Source organism: Cupressus sempervirens, chromosome 3, assembly GCF_028749045.1.
Source record: "Cupressus sempervirens isolate cs-2001-9-10 chromosome 3, ASM2874904v1, whole genome shotgun sequence".
NCBI classification, from domain to species: Eukaryota; Viridiplantae; Streptophyta; class Pinopsida; order Cupressales; family Cupressaceae; genus Cupressus; species Cupressus sempervirens.
In genome coordinates, this window is record NC_143120.1 from 1,042,508,775 (window position 1) to 1,042,515,644 (window position 6,870).

Genomic DNA, 6,870 nt, shown 5'->3' on the forward strand with positions numbered 1-6,870 from the left:
TTGCGATGTCATCAGGATAAAATTGAAAAAAAGAAGCTAAAAACACATTACATTTGGTTTCCGTTGCAAATTGACCCCTAATGTATTAGTGGAGCCTCACATACTTCCTATAATTGATCAAAATCAATGGTCTCATGGTGGGTGGAACGAAGGTGTAACATAAAACCTTCACTAATTTCCTCTGCCATGATTTTCAATAGGCCAATTCTAGTATGATTCCTTACTAGACATAGCACTTGATCATATGTTTTTGCAAGAAAGTTAAGAGTCTGAATCTATGAAAACCCCTAGGACTACCAACTTCTCTAATCAAAATTCTACATATTATTGTGAGGGATTTCTTGGTTCTCTGAGAGAAACATTTTTTGAAAAGTTCAAAACCACTTATGGTTGTCCATCCATCTCTGAGAAAACTCCCTTTATCATACAAATCCTCATCAATTCTTAACCTTGAAAACTTAGGGATTAGTATTTTTCCTTTAGTGGAATCATTAGTTGACATATCTAATTATTCTAAAAGATCATCATGCACATTTCTCTCCTGATAATTTGTTTTTTCACTGAATTCTCTTCAAGGGGGTAGTTTAGGGTTTATAATATTTCACACATGAACAAATATCTTTAATTATCTCTTTATTAACATAATTTCAACTTGAGAGAAACATACTTACCAGTTTTTTAGATTACAATATTTATCTCCCATAGACAAAACCCAGGCTTTTTTGCAATCCTTGTAGATAGTGAACATTTCTTCCTCATTTTGCACAATCACTTTTCAACAAAATTTGTGATACAAAGTCAAATTTATCCTTGGTTGCAATCGCATGAATTTGAATTAATTCACTATCAATTCATTGTAGGTAATGAGCACAAAACACTATAGACTACTTCAAAAGTGAACCGTTGATCAAGACACGATCAAACGGTTCTAATTTAACAATCACATGTTGAGTCATCTTTCATATAGTATGAGACAATCAAACCAACAATGTGATGACAACTATACATGACCTCTCCTTTGCAGGTCCCTATCTAACCTTTGAGTCCTTTAGGACACATGCCATGAAGTCGCTTTGTCACATTTAATAAAAGACAAGCAACTTCCAAAAATGACAATGCGACAACCTTTCATCCCACTTGATCGAACAATCATAGAAAATAACATCATCTTGTAGCTAGGCCCACCAAAAATATGTGTCCACATATCACATTGTCGCAAAAGGTAAAATCCTCACATCTTTCTATAGCAACAATATGATGACCCTTAGATCTTCTTTGATCCAACAATTGGAAAAGAAAACAATACTAAGAGCCTTTAGGGATAAGGGCCTAGTTAAGGACATGTCTCTTCACGTCACATTGTCACAACAGGTAATGAGCAATAAATTTCACACAATGACAACCATTCGATGCATCTTGATTGAATAGTTCCAAATAACCTTGCAATAAAACTTCTTATCCTGAAATCCTTCTTCAATGATGACACATGGCACCAGGCTATTTGTAAAAATAATTGTTTTGTCATTCCTCGGCATCCCCACACGCACATGTCCACACATCACTTTGTCGCGTTTAGTAAAGCTCAATCATCTTTTCCTAGCGATAATGTAATAGCCCTAGGATCTCAGTAAATCAAATGACTATCAAACAAGAGGTATCAATATGTACTAGGAATACATGTCCTTGTGTCATATTTTTGCAAAAGGTAAACTTCTCACATCTTTTCATAGTGACAACATGATGACCCTTGGATCTACCAAGATCTGACGGTACATAGAAGGAACATTATGGGTCCACTTATTTTGCTAGGGCACACCTTGAACCAATGGCACAATGCCACATGGACAAGGGCGACATATTATAAAACACAAATGTTAACATTATTAGTCAATACATTGCCAGATCTAATATTTTAATATATCATATGACCCGATCCTTTTGTTTCTAAAAGAGACTTACCCAAAAAAATACCACGTTTATACCTATAAATAAACACACAAAAGGCTCAAGGGACTAATATTTCATGGGGTACTAGGGCTTATAAAATTGCTAGGTTAGGATGAAAATTCCCTCCTTACAAATAAGATGACCCTCTTCACTTAATGATAAAAGTCAAAAAGTGGCAAGGGTTCTATACCTTTCTTAGGGTTGCTCTTGATACTTATGAAACATTTTTGGGTAAAGCTATAGAATAATTAGTCCTAAACCAAACTTAAGTGGTATTTTCATCATTTGAAGTACAATGTCTCTCATCTTTGAAGAAAGGCTAACACATCCTTGGTTTAGACTCAACCCAACCCATTCACCCATACAAACCCTATTTGATTAACTGATTAAACCTAATTGATTAAGTGACCCACTTGCATTTCTCTAACATGCCCATTTGCCTCCTAATCAATGCCTAATCCAAACCTAATCTCACCCTAATCATTTGTACAACCTTAAGCATAAGGATTAATAAATCATAACCCTAAACCAAGTCAACTCTAGTCACATCCTCCCACTTCCCAATCGAATTCAAATTCTAGAAATAATGATGAATGTCGAAAATCACCCTTCATTGCAAATTTGATCCTCCAACATTGTGTTGGGTGAATTTAATATGAATTTCTTCCCTCGCAAATTCTTCTTGGTGAATACTTGATTCAAAATTTTGATTTTTTTGTTTTCCTTCTAACTTTGTTTCCAAGACCATTCCCCAAAGATCATCTCTAGGATAATTGTTTTTTCGTTTGCCCCAAAGTTTCTTCTTAAAGGAGAAAATTCACATATATTTTCTCTCCTCTTCTAGCAATGGATATGTGCTTTGAATTGTATTTGAAATGCTTCCATTTAATCTTCCTATATAACCTCCATGTGGAAGTTAATGAAGGCACATGTCTATTCACCCAAAGAGGGTTAGCCATGTAGCCATGTTTGTTTTTGCATTCAAAATCACTAGCAAAGTGGCTGACTTGCATCGACCTTTAGGATTTTTTCCTTATTATAATTGTATTGACCCTTTCTAATTTTTTCCTCTTTAATATAGCCTTCATGGGGTTTTTTCTCTTTATTTCAACCTTTATGGTTTTTCTTTGTATTAACATGATTATTAATTGTTATTTATTTTCTCCACCATGAAGGCTTACCTTCATGAGTGATGGGAGTTTGCACAAGTGAACTATAAATTTTCTCTCTTCATTCCTATTTTTCTTTACTAATTTTCTCTTAGATTATAGAATCGACTCCTACCATGAAGGCTTGACTTCATGAAGGATAGAGGTTTAGAAAAGGTGGACCATGAAATTCTACTTTCAAAGAGTAGAATTTTGTGGTTGAGTAATGGAATTATATTCTTTATTTCACACCTTAAAACAAACATGCATCACTCAACTTCCTTATTATATCAACCTCTTGACACCCTTTTGCAATCCCAACACTTCAACCTTAATTTCTAACTTTCTTAATCTATAATGTCCCCTAGTGAGTTGTCTATGAGTAGATTCTCTTATCTATAACTTAACAATAAATAAATAATCTAGAATTAATCTATTTGTGATTTAGAGAATCTAAGCTATTTCAGTTATATTACTAAATTAAGAAGAATGTCGAGATAAAGTGGATTGTGTGAAACCAATATCAATAGCCTTTCTTGTAGTTTTTGGGGATCCAAAGCCATTAATCCCATCTTGGAATAACTTTAAGGCAACCATATCCCATCATGGTCAATCCTTAAGGCATCTTATAGGAACCTTGGTCCCTATCCATCTTAGAATGATCTATCAATTAGATTAAACAATCCTACACTATATCCTTGTTATTCTCATTCAGATTTATAATGAATACGATGTTATTCAATATTAATGACAGAGGATGTATGAGACACTTACCTTAATATTTTACAAATGAATGGAGCATTTGTTGTGCAATGTTTTTTATGCTCTTAAGTTTGTCTATTTATACCATGCAATGATGTTTCCTTATTGGAGAGAGCAATACTTAATTCCCCTAGTCGCTGCTATGTAGTCATCCACACCCACTTTCCTCGTTCCTTTTGTAGAGCTCCATGGTGGCAATATTGGTACTCGGGCTTCCTTGTATAATCCCCTATCTGTGGTATTCCCTATGTTGGGCAGTGTTGCCCTCATCCTCTGTGGCGATATTTCTTTGTTAGAAAATATATTCCTTATCATTTATATCAAGTATGAATGACAATTATTTCCCACTCTCCCTTTGTCCCACATGGCTTGGTGTTTTTAATTTGTTTCTTCCTTTGAACTTCCTATCTGCAAGGGCGTTGGCTAATCTCCAAACAAAATGTACCAAAGACAAAAGAAAGTCAAACATGATTCTTTTTTAGATTCATGAAAACACAATGAAATTTTCTCAAAAAAATTGTTGTTTTCGATCACAAAATATACAGATCATGAAGATCAAATGATGAAATTTTTTAAAAATTTCATTGTGTTTTCATTTTTTTGAAATTTAGTCAATGGTGCAATTTGTAGGAAGGATAGCCACATCCATTTGCAAGTCGACATGATTAATTTAGGAGTAAATAGTTTAGTGTGGCAGTAATTCTTTGTTAGAAAATATATTCCTTATCATTTATATCAAGTATGAATGAGAATTATTTCCTACTCTTCATTCATCCCACATGGCTTCCTTTTATGTGTGTTTTATTGTGTGTCTTCCTTTGGACTTCCTATCTAGAGGTCGACGTCATTAATTTAGGAGTAAATAGTTTAGTGTATTTAGGATTTTCATTTGTTATTATCTTTTCATATTTATTGACAAATATTTTACTTAGTAATGTAGTTATTTATGCTATAGATTGATCATTTATTTCTTAGTAATTAATGGTTAATTAGTTGATAATTAATTATTTAATTTATTGATATGCATTATATAAAATCATTAGTAAATAACAATAATTTTATTTTATTACAATTATTTCAATAATTTTATCAATGTTTATTAGAATTGGGGTCATCACATAATCACAACACCTACATTCTAAACTCGACAAAACCTCTCAACAACTTAGGAAATTAAAAGGCCAAAACTATTGTCAATCTAAAGTAAACTAACAAACATCTACGACAAATGAATATAACAAGCTAAAAAAAGAAGGGTCCCCATTCACAGTGGGAAGTGTATGTTTATAACACAACAAAACTCTTTTCTGGTTCTTCAATTTCAAGTGCAAACTCAACATCAAGCCCAACTCCTAATAGGAAGGTTAGAAGCTAAGCTGATATTTTAAAAAAGTGCAATGAAGAAAATCTAAGAGGCGAGAAAGTAAATTTTACATTACTGTCACAAGCTAATTTTGAATCATCATGTTTTGAGGATGAATATAGTAATGAAATTTGGATACAAGCAATGCAAGAAGATATAGATTCTATTTACAAGAATGATAGGTGAGAGCTCACAAATGACTATTGGAATGTTAATGTCTTGTACCCAAAACAAGTGGAGCATCATATGGATACTTACATTCCACTCTCCTCTGCTTTACTCTAGCCAGTGAAGTAATAGTTCCCCGACCCAGCGAAGTAGTAGTTCCCCCTCTTCTGCTTTGCTTTTTTCTCAATAAATCACATAGAAACACAATAGCACTCAGGCCTGAAATTTGATGGCCGTATTGGCCGTTTTTTCACTTTTTAGCCGTATGTGATAGGTTATATATTTGTTGGACTGTATTGATTGATAGGTTATGTTTTTATAAAACCATCAATATGATACTTAAGTTTATTAATAAATCGTCAAAATTCATAATAGACAATATTTTTAAAATACATTATATAAACAATTTTTTTACCAATTTAGAATATTAGTATGCAAAATATAAACTTAGAAACATTCTTAATTTACATATATTCCTATTATTTTTTAAATTTTTATATTATGAATATTACTAATTTATACTTTATATTGATCAAATATTAAGTTATTAAGATAAAAAATGACAATCAATAAATATTGTAAATCATAAAAAATCCACTTGACCGCCAGGGGTGACCGTCAAATTCCAGGCCTGGTAGCAGTCATTTCCCAAACCCAATTGCTCACGAAGCGCAAATCACACGCTGCTAATTCTTCAGAACTCGAATATTCAGAAAACAATGAAAAACCTAAAAATTCCGTTGCCGGGACTTGAACCCGGGTCTCTCGGGTGAGAGCCGAGTATCCTAACCAACTAGACTACAACGGATTACATTTTTCGGTTGAACTGTTAGATTAAAGAGGATTCCAAAGACACTCAAAGCTTCCGATCTTTAAATTCTATCAGCTTCACAAGCGCTTCAATACCAAAACAAAAATCCACAATGGCCGATTGTGAGCAATTGCCTAACGTCTGCTCAACTTGCTTCTAATACACTTTATTGTGATCCCTCGAAGTGTCTTCCCTCGTTAAGGATAAATTCTCAAAATTGTTGATGATAATGATGTTTTAATATATTCAAAACCCTAAAACTTTGAAAATTGTTCATATTTTAATAATAGATTAAAAAATCATATAATCTTTAGATCATATGGATGTAATAGTCAAAGACATACAATGTTTTTGAAAAGAGAAGTTATAAATTTTAACAAAATTAATTTAGATTTTTAATTAATATTTTAAATTTTAGCTTTATAGAATAATGTGGCGACTAGCCTTTGTCTAAAAATATAGAACTTAATGTAATGCATTGTAAAATCACGAGATTTGAATTAATAGATTTTTAACCAAGAAAATTTAAATTTTTTAGAATTTTATTACATAAGTTAAATTTAAAAATTAATCATTTTTATTTTTATTTTAAATTAATATATACTAAAGTCTATATATATAAAGCAATACAACTCTTAATAGCAATAGTATATTTTAATTAAAAAAAAATT

The 6,870-nt window shown here is 32.2% G+C and overlaps 1 non-coding gene across 1 annotated transcript; it reads right to left on the minus strand.

The window, feature by feature from the left end:
- Positions 1-6,123: 6,123 nt before the first annotated feature.
- Positions 6,124-6,196, minus strand: TRNAE-CUC (transfer RNA glutamic acid (anticodon CUC)). The gene has a single exon. It is a non-coding gene; the product is annotated as a tRNA-Glu (tRNA).
- Positions 6,197-6,870: the final 674 nt, after the last annotated feature.